Source organism: Labeo rohita, chromosome 7 (genome assembly GCF_022985175.1).
Source record: "Labeo rohita strain BAU-BD-2019 chromosome 7, IGBB_LRoh.1.0, whole genome shotgun sequence".
Taxonomy (NCBI): Eukaryota; Metazoa; Chordata; class Actinopteri; order Cypriniformes; family Cyprinidae; genus Labeo; species Labeo rohita.
Genome location: NC_066875.1, coordinates 6096613 through 6111559, shown reverse-complemented (window position 1 = coordinate 6111559; position 14947 = coordinate 6096613). Strand labels below are relative to the sequence as shown.

The window sequence follows — 14947 nt, the reverse complement described above, 5'->3', positions numbered from 1 at the left end:
AATTAAATCATGCTGTTATAACATGTGCATAAGTGTATAAATGCACAACAGAAATTATCCTGAAAACAGCAGGAAAAAAAGTGCTAATATATAATATATTCAAAGCAAAATAAAAATAGGCAAATGAGATATACATTACACACAATCACGTGCACACACACATATTTTCTCTATCATAAATCTCCACCGCAATGATTTGGAGACAGTTAACATGATAACATATTGTGAAACAGCAAGCCACAGACATTTCTGCCAACTTCACTGGGAACAAATAAAAGAAAACAGCGAAAGAAGAGGAGGGGGAAAAAAGAGGAAGCAAAAAGCAACATGCAGACAGTCAGTGCAACCGTCTGAAAGGTGAAACCGTGGCTTGAGCTGAGCTTGTGGTAAAAGCTGAGTTTACACAGGTATAGCGTACCTAACTATCCCTGAACCCCCCCACACACACACAGAGACCATCCTCCCCACCCACGCTCAGCCTACCCCCAGTCCGTGGTTTAATGATAGCACTGACACGTACGCCATTGTCCTCCCCCTCATTATGGGACGACTGGAAGAACTGGTCCTGACTGCACAGGCTTGCATATTCAAAACCATCATGTGTAATCAGACCCAGTGCTCCTGCTAACCTAATTTACACACACACAATCCAAGCCCTACAGCAAATGGAGGTGGCTGGGCTTTCTCTGCGCGCCTCCTCGGCACGACTGGATTAATGGAAAACTCGTGACAGAGATCGGCTCCTCTCTCCACACACACACACACACACAAACACACGCATACATACCGTTTTCACCTTCACATTGGACCATCTCTAAGTAGTGTTTTTTGCAACGTTTGTACATATACACAAATGTATAATTTTTAAAAATATCAGTGTATTTAAAATTTTATGCTGAATAAAGCTGTGATATTTTGTTTTGAAAAATAAGATAAGGCAGTATAAAATAAATATTGAATTTAATGCATAATGTTTATCAGTGCAATAGTGATTCAAAAATAAACGTCCATGAAATTTATAAACATTTAAGACTGTTGTTATTATCATATATTATACTCATAGGCGGCCTGTCATTGATGTTGACCCAAAGAGGGCCCTCTTCCACTGAGGACATCACTGAGGCTTTCCCTAAGGGTGCCAGCAAAAAGAGAGAGAGAGAGAGAGAGAGAGAGAGAACAGGGAGGGGTAAAGAGGAAAGCACAGTCTCCCCCTGCCCTATATCTCCACAACGATATCCATACACACTCATACGCCACACGGCAAGCCGTCTCGTCATCGCAGCATCTCCATTCATGCACCATACAGGACCAGGATGAGTACACTTCGCAATATGTAAAATCGCTGTTATTAGAGGAAGTGACTAGAATCAAGACACAGAAGAAAAAAAAATAGAAAGAGAAAGAAAGCAAGTATAGCAAATCTACTGCTGAACCAGCAGTTTCACTAAGCGACGGTATCAAATGAACAGCATGAAAATCCTACAAATATAGTTAAACAACATTTTGAAAAATAGCAAGAACAAAAGAAATAAAAATAGTAATTGTAATAATATAGTTATAAATTAAATCAATTGTAATACAAATGAATAGTTTTTAAAAATGAACATTAATTCAGATGTGTTTAATAAATTAAATTAGAATTAGGAAACTACTTTTTCAATAAAAATAAAAAACAAAGTAAAAAACATTATATCATGTCTAAACTTAACATAAAGATAAAGATAAATTAAACATGCAAAAATCTGACACGTACGTATAAACTAAGGTGAAAAATCAATCATAACACCCTAGTCTGTGTCGTCCTCAGAAACAGTGAACAGTTTATTCTTTTATTTCAAATCAGGTACAAATAAACAGACTACCGTGCCTGTATGTGTCTTTCTGTAGGCTTGGTAAAAGCCTAAAAGAATTTTGAGACAATGCAAACGTTCAGCCAAACCACAACGCAAACATATGCACAACTCAGTCAGACATTTTCTGTAACAGCGAATATCCTTACAGCAGCTCAACAAGCACACAAATCTGTTCAGAGCCTATAATAAGACAGTCTTTTCCCTGACTTAAGTACATACACACAACGCAAGATAGTTTTTGCACTGCTTGAGTATGGACGAGAGTTACTAAACGCTACATGTTTAAGTGTTTCATGACCAGGCGAAACACAAAAGGCAAGACAGAAAACAAATACTGCAACAATATGACTTCCTAGAAATGAGTCAACTGCCATCAAAATCATTGTCCGCAAAAGGATTAGCCCTGAATAGCCTATCCATGAGTTTTTGAAGAGTGAGTGAGATGGCAAAGACCTTGCCTGCTGTCTTTGTTTTGTGATGGTGAAAGCCAGAGCACAGAGAGAGAAAGAGAGAGAAAGGATAAGGGAGAGCTGGAGCGAGAGAGAGAGAGAGAGAGAAAGAGAAAAAGAGAGAGAGAGAGAGAGAGAGAGTCCATGCACAGCATTTGAATTATACTATATATCCTTTTTGTGTGACGCTTGTAATTATTGCCACCCCTCTACTAGGGAGCCGAGAGACATTAAACCCCTGACTTATCTGTCCTTCTCCTCCCTCCCTCCCTCCCTCATTCTCTCTCCTAAAAACAGAGAAGCTAGGTTGGTCACTATGCCCTCTTTTAAACGGTTAAGAAAGGGGAAAAGATTGAAATATAATAACGAAAACACACAATGGCTCTGCCTGCCAATTCCCCCTCACACACACAGATTTCTGCAATTCTGTCGTAATAATTCTTCCTTGTAAAAAAAAAAAAAAAAAGAAACAGAACGAAATGCAAAAACCTACGCTTTCCAGACACTGCAGTCACAGAGTCTTAACCTAAACAAGTGTGTGTCGTCCGTCCTACGTTAGCTTCTGGTTCCTCTTGTTACGACACGTCGGGAAGGATAAAAAGGTCTTGGGATTTGTGTTTTTCTGACCTCTTCCCTGATTCCTTCGATATGGCCCGTGGCTATTTGACCCCGTCTATCCTCTCAGCTCTCTTTGCATGCATGCCTTCCTTCATGAGTGCTCTCTCTCTCTCTCTTTCTTCAACCAAAAAAAAAAAAAAAAAAAAAAATAATAATAATAATATTGCATTACTTCAAACTAAGGACTTTTTCCTAGCGCAAAATCAAACGCTCTTATTCCGACTGCTCTTTTGTTGATCAAACTTGAGGTCGATTTTTATAGTTCTGCTAACCCCCACAATCTCAGTGTATTGTTTGCGTGACCCCACAACATAACCCACCCCACTCTTTTCCCACTCTTCGCTGGCTCGGTAATGTTGGGTTTTTCCCTTCTCTTTCTTTTTTATCTTTCTTCCACTCACTCGGTGACCCCTGCTCCCTTGTTTCTTGCCGTCTGACCCCAAGTCTCTCAACCTCCCCCTCTCTTTCTTCCCCAACCCTGCACATCCATGAGCAGCTCGCAAACAGTCAGTCAGCTCTGGGTCTGTCTGTCCTTCCATTGCATCTCTTCTGTTTTCTCGTTTTTCTATCTCACTGTGGGCTACACTGTATCATTGTTATGGAGCCACATTTCCGTTTGTTCTTATCCGTATAGCCTACCTTGGAAGGACTATCTATGTCTCAATAGCTGCTCGTTCACGCTACTTTTTAAGTCCCCATTTCCATTTTTTTTTTTTTATTCATGCCACACCTGTGGTCTTCATTAAGTTTTGGCTTTATTAAAATTCGAGCCCCTCGTCTACTATTTGTGGGACAATTTCGCCTCAATAGTTTAAGCTAGTTCAAACCAAGCGACGCGAAGTTGCCAGCGTTGTTTATAATTTGGAAACTCTTTTTCGCCCTATTTTTCTCCCTGAGGAGAACGTACGCAAGTTGTAAAATGTAATTCCGATTTCATTATCATTATCGTCTTTGTTGTCGAAATTGCAATCCATTCCATTGTCTTGATTTTTGGGTTGACAAATTCGCGCCGTATGCGTGGGTTTCTCGTTTTAAGTCATTCGCCGTATTCGCTGTGTGTGTCGCGCGGCTCTTCGGGCTCTGTGAGCTCCGGCTGAACCGCTCCTGAGACCCGGGGCTCCGTCTCTATACCAAACACACTCCCCTAAACACTCACACACACTTCACACACACATGCCTATCGATTTGCATGTGACTCCGGCTGGGAAGCAGCAAAGAACAACTTTAACGTCGCTTGGAATGAAAAAATAAAACGAGAAAAGACGGTGAAAGTGACAGGAGCGAAAAAAGTAGAGGAACTGAAATGCACAGCAAAGGGCGGAGAAATCCACACTAGAAGGGACTCGAAAAAGTAACGATGGGCGCAATGTTGAGGATTTCTGCTCGCTAAATGAGGGAGGAAATGAAAGTAGAGGACGAACGGGCATATCGGTGTAAAAATGGAAAAGCGGGCGACGCTTCCCGCTCAGCGGACGCGGACGGACTCGGAGGCTGGACTAAGACGCTCCTCTCCCGGCTACGATCGCGCAGAGCTCCCGCTACCCTCCCAGCAGCCTCGCACGTCGACACCCTCTCAAAAACCTCTTTCTTGACACTATTCGGTCCTTTTGTGACCCGTGTGAATACACGAACATGCAGAAGTGTGTTTTTAAATCCAACTGTTTGGAAAAGGAATCGCTGTCTTGCCCTTTTCTTTTCTTCCAGTCATGAGAAGAGCGAGGACGAAGCCAGATGTAAACACAGGTAACGATACTAATAAACGGCACCAAATAAAAGCAACTTGCATGAAAATAACTTGCGATCGGCTGTTCTTTATCCTGCTAGGAGAATAGGCAAAGCCGGGGCTGATACGGCGAAATCCCGAAAGCCATCGCTTTAGTCTGTTATTGAAACTAAAGAGAATCGTAACGCTAAAGAGAGAGACAGAAAGAAAGAGAAAGCAAAGTTACAACTTACAATGTTTGGCTGCCGCTTTGAGATCCTTGCTTTTTAATCCAGTATTGAGACGCTTTGGCTAAAGATCCCATCAAGGCAGTCCCTTTTGGTCAGTTTGCGTTTAGGATGATGGTAAAAGAAAGATCATTGTTGTTGCGGAGAGTAAAAAACCGGAGTATTAGTTGTAAAGGCAATATAAAAATAATTTGGATGCAAAGCAGGCGATGAGTCTTGTGTTAGAGGGAGAGAGGAAGAGGTGAAAGTGAGATCTGATGATTGAAAAGAAAAAAACTCTTTGGATCTTTATTCCTGCTAATTAGTTTCCTGCAAAAAATGGCTGTGATTAATTCAGTGCGCATGTGCTTCATTACACAGGCACGACGGGAAGGGCTAATTAGCCACCTTCTGGATCAATAAGATTCAGCAGAGAGCCGAGGAGAGAGAGAGGGAGGAGGGAGATAGAGGAGGGAGGGAGGGATGGATGGATAGATGGAGAACGAGAAAGAGGAAAGTAGTGATCGGGAATTGAAAATATGGAATTAAGTACAGCACAAAGTAAGAGTTGGATAAGAAGGAAGACACTGAAAGTTAATAGTGGAGAGGCGCGCCGCGCACGCAGCCCCTGCCGCACATTGTTTTCGCGCCTGTGTTATTTGCTCGCCAGACGCTAGTTTTAGATTTACGAATCAAAACGAGTATGTTTAAGAAATGAAATAGCGCACTTATAACCGCGAAAACGCCAACTTTAGAGCGCTTACAACCCCCAACAAGTTCGACACACTTTTGGCTGCCTCTTATTTAATAATAAAAAAATAAATCTTATGACAGGATAAACACCGTTTAGATTTTTTTTTCTTTTAGAACAGGCAAAAGTGAAACAAAGGCGGCTTTATGTAGACGTTAATATAACGCAACACTCGTAGTGACGCGTTATCTTTGCAAACGTTAAATAAGCAAAACACCTTGGTGTATTTTAGTGTATATGCACTTACGGTGAACAACAAACTTAAAAACATGCCGAGAACAGTACTGACAAAAAGTAGGCTATTAAGCACTGTATGTACTGGCAAAGCACCTTTAGTTTTTAAATCTAATTGTAAGGATGAGCTTCTGAACTTCCATGCACACAAGAGCTACTTAAAAACACCGTGTAATGTTAAATGTTATCATTTCATGATATAGGATTATATTTTAGTATTGTCATTTTCTAAAGTAAATACAAAGTATTTCTGAAAACGACAAGTTAGCAACACGCAACATACTTTGCATGTAACATAACATTTGTAAAATCGTTATAAAGTATAATAAATTAAACTGGACTTTTATCTGTCGTAGTAACACCTCGATATACTGCCTGTATTTACGCACGGTCTGTCCCATCATGCTGGATCTTGAGATGAGTGCACGAGGAAGAATCAAGACATTGCAACCGAATGCGAGGAAAAACTGTGCAAAAACTAGACAGCGCAAAAGCAAGCACTTCCCTCTTTTTAGCTTTTCTGGACAAATTCATATAATTCCTGTCAGTGTAGCATTTTACGTACTTTATTCACTTTGAGACGATGAGCAATGTATGACAAGAGATGCTTCTTTAGATAATATCTTTAAGAGCAGACTCGACAGAAAGGTGAACCAAAAAGCACCGTGTAGATTTTATGAACAACCATTTTAATATATGAAATTATCTGTTTCTGTTCCCCTCTCTCTCCTCTGTCTCACACACTAGCACACAGTAGGTGAAGAGAGGGAGAGAGTGCATTGTAAAAATCAGAAGTTCTTTAATGAACATTTTCTTTCCTGCAACTGACTTACTTTATCTAACGTTATAACAATAAACAGCTCAGTGTGTTGTTTTTAATGTTATTACAACTGAAAGAGAATTTAAACAGAGCATTTGAACAGAAGTCATGTTTATTTAGTTAGACATTTAAATAGCATGTAAATCGCTCCTTAAACAGACAGCAGCGATAAAATGGCACCATACGCGTTACATGCTGTGTGTTTTTTAATAATTCTCGATAAGTAGTGTAACTTTCAAGCGCGTGCGTTCAAAGAGGTGACATTTGATCAATAGTAACAACTGTAGTATAGATCGGTGGGTTTCTCCACAGGTTTGCTTTTTTCACTTTGCCCCAAAACAATTCTCCTACTCTTGGTGGTCATTTAAAACGCCCTCTTCCCGAATCAAAAGCGTGTATCCCAGTTCCGACCTTTGAGCCCAGGCCAGTGTCCTTTCTCATGATAATTCTATTGTTGATTCTCACTAAAGAAATGACAATTCCTCTCTCTCTCAATGACTACTTTCGCTATTGACAACTCTAAGGGGCCCTAATCTTGCCAAATACAGCTAACCTGTTTTTATCGATTACATAATGTTTATTGGAAAATGATCAGATGTAACTTTTTTTAGTTGAGTGTGTGTGTGTTTTTTTTTTTTTTTTTGGTAACTTTCTTTCTCTCTCTTCCTCCCGTTATAGACAATGTATTTTTCCGAATTGTTTCTCAGAACACATGATGATAAATTCCGTGCCATCATTTACTGTCGCATTTGGCAATATATACCATTTGTATGTCAGAAAATAAATACTTGTTTATTGTGTTCTGCACGATTATAATTGATTGTTGTGTGTATATTATTTTAAGATTAGGCATTGAAGTTGTCATAAACATGCTACAAAATAAATCATTTTAATAATCATTATCAGAAGAAATGTAATATCTCAATGTAATAACACTGCAGTAAAATATTCTGTGTTTGAATAAATATAGAGAATATGATAAATACATGCATTTTATTTTATTTCCATATCATGACATATCATACAGAACATGTTGGAGAGCATGCAGTCAGTATGGAACTCGCTTTAGGAGTTTCGAGGAAACACACCTATAGCCTCTATAAAAATCCACTGCACCGAAGCATTATCAAAAACGGCTATCAATGCATTATACAAACAATAGCGATATTAAACACTCTGGCCTCGTGGAATAATATAGGCTAGACGTGACAGTTGATGCTGTATGTGCGTGGGTGTCCGTGTGTGTGCTCGCGTAAATGTAAGTTCTAGTTTTAAAAGCATATATTTTTATTATTGCTGACGCGCGAAGTGCGGAGATATATGAAATAGTAAGCAGGACTACACATTCGCAGGAACAAACTTCCGTCACGTGCGACGGAAAACAGAAGTGACAAATGAAAAGTTACAAAATAAAACGTCGATATGTTTGATATGCATACGGATTTTGCCTTGAGAGAATCTTCAGGATTGGTGATGTGCCTGCTCTCTTGGGAAAGAGGGATTGTAAAAATGAATGGATGGAAAATAGACTGCGAGAAGAGTTAGAGGGGCAGTGAGATAATAAGAGGCCGGTGCGTGAAAAGGGACAGAATCAGAGCTTGTCTGTCGCTTTGTAACCTGCCATGGCCAATCTGAGCACATTTGAATATGCAGTGTGGTCCTGTCTGCCGCTTGATAGCAGTATTTATGGACGCAAATATCACCTGAGCTTCGTTTTCTTCAGCAGATACACACATAATCGTCACTGCATGCTCTTTTAATACAGGCTAAATGTGTTTCTTATCTGTTAGGTCCAATCAATTGCGAATGCTCTGTCCTAAATATGACTGGGAATGACTGAACAGACACCCAAATACGCATGACCAACCCCTCTGGTGAACATGCTGATTGATCTGCCTAGAGATGTGTGTGTAAACCTCGGTCCATCGCCGTGCAAACAATGAATTTCACATATGAACCCGAAACTGCAGTAACAGAATCACAATCCGTTGCTATTTATGATGGAAACTAAATGTTTGAATTGTTTCACCAAATTTAGAGAGGGCAAAAACGTTAAAAACACATTTAAATCAATGTGCATGTATGTATACGTAATTTTTTTTTTCCAGCATTTCAAAAAGACAGTCTGTGCTTTTCACCCTCATGCACCCCCACCATTGAATAATAAAGACCAAAAACGAACCGTAAGGAAATGAAATCAGAGATTCAGAGATTAAGACAGCTGTCTACGACAGTCTCGTAACTTTAATAAAAGGCGATGTATAAATATAAATATATATGGGGATTTTGCTACTATATTAATATGGAAGGGACACAAGTTCAAGTTGCATTCGGATAGAGCTATCAAAGGAGTTCTATCCTCATGCGTCCCTAATGAAAGAATCTAGCGCTTAATTAGCATTTTTCCGCACGGTTAACTAACACACCTTTAACTCAGTCACCGGTGAACAGCCGCGGCTTTTTGGGAACGGGCCCTCCAACGGGCGCAAGCACTGCAGCAGCAGCAGAGAAGGTGAAAGCTGTGGCGCATGGCTGGTCTGAATCACACTGGGACTCAATGGCATTGACAGCACAGGAGCATTGTCCGGCCTGAAGCCGCGGGTGGCTGCATGGGGCAGGACATGTTACCAGGTGCAATGGCAGCGCCCTCTTATGTTCACTCTGGCCAAGGGGCTCAAACACCACATGAACCTGCCTTGTCAAGGATATATGTTCCCTATCTGCCATCTGCAGCAGATCTATGCGTGTCCTATGTCACCGGACTGCGTCAAATCAAGCACACAGGCATACAGGTAAATGTCTGCGGGCAAACGACTAGGTTCCTTGCTTAACATTTCATCCAGCTTCATCAAATCTCTTAACTTTACGCACGAAGCCATAGTTGAATCGTGTGTAGTGCGCACGACTGGAGACCTTTTTTGTGTGAGTTTTTGAAAAGAGGCCAATTTTAAAGCAGAAAAACAAAATATCATGAGCTAGGAAAAATCAGATATGATGGAAATCATAAATAATAATAATACAGAAAAAAAACAGCAGTGTATAAATGATTAAACGCTGTAAGACAGAATAAGTAATATTGCACTTACTGCAAAATTATTTCATGACTGTGTAACATCAAGATTCACAGATAAAACGACATGGTCTTATTATGATATAAATCAGCTCGCAGATATGATAAACACGTGAGGGAATCAAATATGATGCGCGTCAAAGGAATGTATTAATTATCATGCACCTTAAAGACAAACTGAAGGAGAGCAGCATCGTTCTTTTTTACATACAGATGAAAACATGCCATCTCTTATTTCAAATGCCAATGTATAATGGTTAAAAAAATACACAGTTTTATTTACATGATTTTGTTATTGTAGTAATGTAGAATGTTTAATTGCAGAACTGCATTTTACGCCGTAAACGATACCGTTTCTGAGCTATAAACATATAAATTAACTATTTAAAACCAATAAAAGTACTGTTAATAAATACATACACATGCAAGGAGAATGATGCATTTTTTACCGCTACACTATAACCTGATACCTCAGAATATCCGTGTGGAACAAATATGTCCAGTATGAGACTGAGTAAAGAGCTGGACGCTCTTAATTAACGCAAAATTTCGGTTACGCGGGGGTAAATGATTACATATGTTCCTTTTACTGTGTCATAACACACTTTTGATTCACTAACCATAAATATTTCAGCGATTGCGTTAATGAATACATCAAAAGGTTGTCCATAGCTAAATATGTTCGTGTCTTTTTTGTTATGTGCTGTTACACACCATTTCAATGTTTTGTAGCCTATACCGCAAATAAATATGTCTGCAAATCTAACTTTGAACTCAAAAATCAATTTAAAAATGCGTGTTTAAAATAAATTTTAAGAGAATAATTTTAAATTAACTAATTTTAATTAATGAGAACGTTCCTGCTAATAGATATTTTCTTGTTTTGTGCAGATTGTAAAACAGACATTTTGAATAACGCACAGCATAAATGTCAGTTTATCATCTTAATTATAAAATCATCTCATCAACACTAATTAATGTTGTGATTCTCCAAAATGTTTTTTTACGCATTAACTTTTTACATTAATTAATTATGCAAATATTTCTAAATTAACTGATAATTATCCTTAAATTAAATTTCAATATTATTGATTTCGTTAAAGTTACCTGATACTGTCCAAACAAGTGTAATCCGCAAACAAAATTAACATATATGAACTATAATTCTAGCTAAATAAATTGTGAAACAAAAATAATAAATAAAATAAAAACAACGAATCTCTGCAAAAGATTTTTAAAAACACTGTATCTGCATACAGATTGGTAAAATTGTGTATATGGCGTTATTAGGCTCGGTTTCAGTCGAAACCTGTTCAGCAGCCTAAAAAGATCTAGATGTATAAAATGGATAACATAATTGGAAAAATATTTAAAAAATGTTATTTGATCATAAAAATACTGAGAGGGGGAAAAAAAAACCCGAACACGTGAATGTGTTAATCGAATAATGTCAGTGTATCATAAAACACCTGCGTGCTCCGTGTGTGTCTGAGTGTGTTTGTGTGCTTCACCGATCATCTAATCAATTATTACTTTAATCCAAAATCTACTTCGGCATTTTGTATGCAAAATTCTAGCATTACTATTGTAATTTTTTTTATCGATATTAGAACAACACGAGCTCTTATAAAGCAATACACCAACACGTTAACATATACAGTCATTTACGTTGCTCAGTAAATGCATAAGCTTAAAGAAAACAGCAGAATACACCTTTAAAAATCCAAGAACGGATCATACTCTCTGTCTGTGCGGTTAAGCAGTACAAATGTATCTGTTCACGGTCGTACAACAATCAGAAAGAAAAGCAGCCTGGAGCAAGTCTGCGTCCAGAGGAGCTACAACTGCAAACCAGCTCATCCTCATACCGCCGATTCTCTGCAACCTCCATTTTATCTTTGTGCAGGTAAGATAATAACACAGGCTGAAATAAAACGACTGTCCAGTTTGAAATGGACTGCAACAAAATGATCTAAACAAGATCTCTAGAATTAAGAAAAAAAGCAGAAAAGTGAAGATTCTCTTCTTGCATCTCGACATGAACATGCAATATATAGACGCAATGCAATGTGCGCATTTCAGGCCTGTACCTCCGTTTGAACGGAATAATTCTGCGATTTCACTACATTCATACAATATCGAACCCTTGTCTATTCCAATTCCTTCGAAACCTAAACATATAATAATAAACATAATATGGCCAACTTGCTCTCCTGTCCTTACAATAATCTAATGCGCGCTCTCTCTCTTTTTTATTTTTTAAGCAAATCGCATACAGGCCTATATATCCACAGCTGGCACATACGTTTCATGTATAGCAGGTGGAAACAGCCACAGAAGGGCAACAGAGACGTAGTGCTCCCGCCAAGGGTCACCGTGCAAATCCTTCCCCACTTCTATCATCTGACATATATGGCAGGATTATGTGCAAAGCTTTGCTCAGGAAATCATTTCATCTCTAAGCGGAGACCCCGAGTTTCCAACCGAGAAACAGGGTGATTTTATGACCCAAATGTCATGAATAGTTAGCTTAAATATTAGACAGATGACATTTTGTTGACAAATATTTTCAAAGACAAATGAAAGAACAAACACAGGAACACATTCTACCATGCAGTCTTGTTTAATTTCCTTCTGTGTGTGTGTGTGTGTGTGTGTGTGTGTGTGTGTATGTTAGACTTGAAACAGATACTAAATATTTTAACAGTTATGCTGCCAAATATCTAGTAAACAATATTTAAGTAATTAAGTGTAAATTACTTGAATATGTAAATTAAGTATTTAATTAAGTAATTCTGAGTATAAAGATAAAGAAGTGTGTGAAGTCTGAACTGAGAAGTGAAATAAGACAAACACAAACATGAAATGCACATATAAAACAAGAAAAATGTGCAACTTGCAATTCATTTATAAATGTAATGAATATATGAATAAATTATTCGGATAACAATTAATAGTTGAAGATTGTCTGAAACAGAAGTTTTATTTTTAAAAAAAAAGTGATTTAAAGTGATTAAAAAAATAAGTGTCATTAATTATGATTGATCATAATGAAAAAAAAAATAAAAACAAAAATTAAAGATTAAAAACAAAACTTGTGTTTAGCATCATAATTCATAAACTTAATGTGCAAGTAATTACAAGAACAATAATTAATATGAGTAATTAAGGAACAAGGAAAAAGCCAAGTTGACTAGCAAATTCTGCCAAAGCCTAAACTCGCAACTGGTCTTGTGGGTGATGTAGCTGGGGTATAATTGCAAGTGACCACAGCGGCTGGAACATGGTTGCACGGTGCTTAACCCTGCCATTTCCCCTGCCCCTGTGACCTCCAGGACTCAGAGGCAGGTGGGCTTCTCCAAAATTTAGAAGTGGGGGTCGGGTTGACGTCAAAAGGGGGACAAGCTGTGCATCACGGCCAGTAGCACATGAACGCTGGCCCCGCAAGGGTCGGCGGAGACCCCGTCTGGCCTCGGAGCTCCACACGCCCATAAAACAAGCCATTAAAAAAGCCGTTCACGGCAAAGCATGAGCTCGTTAGGACAATTAACAAGAGAGGTGTTTAACTTGGCACTACATTAACACTCCAGGAGGGATCCCACCAAAAACAGGCCACCAAACAACACGACTGTGTGTGTATGTGTGTGTCCCCAACACAACCCACACAGACACGTCAAATGTCACATGAAGCAGATTCTGCCGCGTCGAAAGTAAACTTCGAAATAAATGACATATGTTCTCCAGCATTAGATACAGAACCATTTAGTCTAGCAAAATCCCAAAAATATTTCCATTATACTGCATTATTAAAGATGCATTATGAAGGCTGCAAACACACACATGCATATGCTGTCTCTCCATGGATAAACAAAGCATCGGGACGTCCCTTTCAGAAACCGGACGACAGCATCTCCGCCACAGTATTAGTCAGAATGCGAGGCCAGCGGGAATAATTCCTCTATTTTTGTCCAACCGATCTAGCGACGAGACAGGACACCGAGGCGACGCCGGGCTGTGTCAAAATGACACATTCAACTCATCCATAATGAAAGCAAATAAGAAGTGTGATAATCTGCATTTCATGTATTTTTGTACATCACGGGCTCTGCGATATGCAGAAATTCGTTCCTCACAGAGAAAGAGACTACGACCAAGAGAGATAAAGGGAATTGCTTCTCCCATCCTCTGTTTAGAATTGTAAATATGGCGTATAGGCATTGCTGCTGTCCAATTACATATATCTTTCATGTATGAAATCATGCATGGCTCTTTTTACCGCGAGGCCAAGGAGGGCCGGCACAAAGGGAGCGACCCCGGCCGCAGTGCAGTACATCCCTCATGCAGAGCGGGGTCTGGTGCCGGAGCCCTGGGCTAAGAGCACTGTTCCATTAGCGCTTTCGGATGGAGGGGAAAAAGGAGGAGGACGGGTGGAGGGAAGGAGGGGGGGAGCTACGCTCTCCTGACGGGGGCGTTCACCGCTTATGACTTCTGCTGACTTACATTTGTCCCGTCGTGAGCGTGCATGACCCCTCAAACTCTATACCTTTTGACGTAGCCCTTCGCGAGAGCCGATTTCGGAGTCACTAATTAGTTTAACAGAGATGGATTTTTTGCTTAATGCTTTGAAGTGTTGTATTTTTTTTGGCTAATAATATATGAGCAAGATGCACAAAAAGCTTTAGTGCTCCATCTGTTAGCTTATTTATTTATTTGCTTTCTCTTTCCCCACAAATGACAGCTCCCCGCTGAGTACTAATGTGAAATGACCTAAATTTGGCAAAATTACTTTGAACTTTTCAAACAAAGGCCCTGCTCTCTTCTCGGAACCTGGCTGATTCCCAGAGTGTCTTGCGTTCTACCTCCTTGGCCGTCTGTTTTTCTTTTTAAATGCTTTAATTCTATAAACACTATTTACTTTCATTCAGGGTTACGCCGAGAGCAGCGAATGCCGTCATTTTGAACAGCTAAAGAGCATGTATGTCTGTCATGTTAGCAAAACAAAAATATCACTGCTTAACATTTACACACGAATATGCTAGTCACCGGGGCAGCACTGTGTGGCTGTTTTGTAACTACACTGAAAAATGTTTTTACAATCTATTCCATGTGGAAACATTTAAATGAATTGATTTTATTCAAATCAAAGAAATGACTTCATCATCACCAAAAACACCAAAAGCATCTCTTTTTTAAGGGTCAGATCAGAAATAAAAACCTCCAACA

At 39.2% G+C, this 14947-nt stretch overlaps 1 protein-coding gene across 2 annotated transcripts in view; it reads right to left on the bottom strand.

Moving 5' to 3' along the window:
- zfhx3b (zinc finger homeobox 3b) overlaps positions 1–14947 on the bottom strand; it is a 365216-nt gene that overhangs the window by 139731 nt on the left and 210538 nt on the right. Inside the window, exon 1 of one of the 2 annotated variants that reach the window (XM_051115452.1) lies at positions 4877–5400. The exons of the other annotated variant lie outside the window; for it this stretch is intronic. The gene's annotated coding sequence lies outside the window, so the exon portion shown is untranslated. Of the gene's footprint in view, positions 1–4876; positions 5401–14947 lie in introns of those variants that run through there. 2 annotated transcript variants of the gene reach the window in all.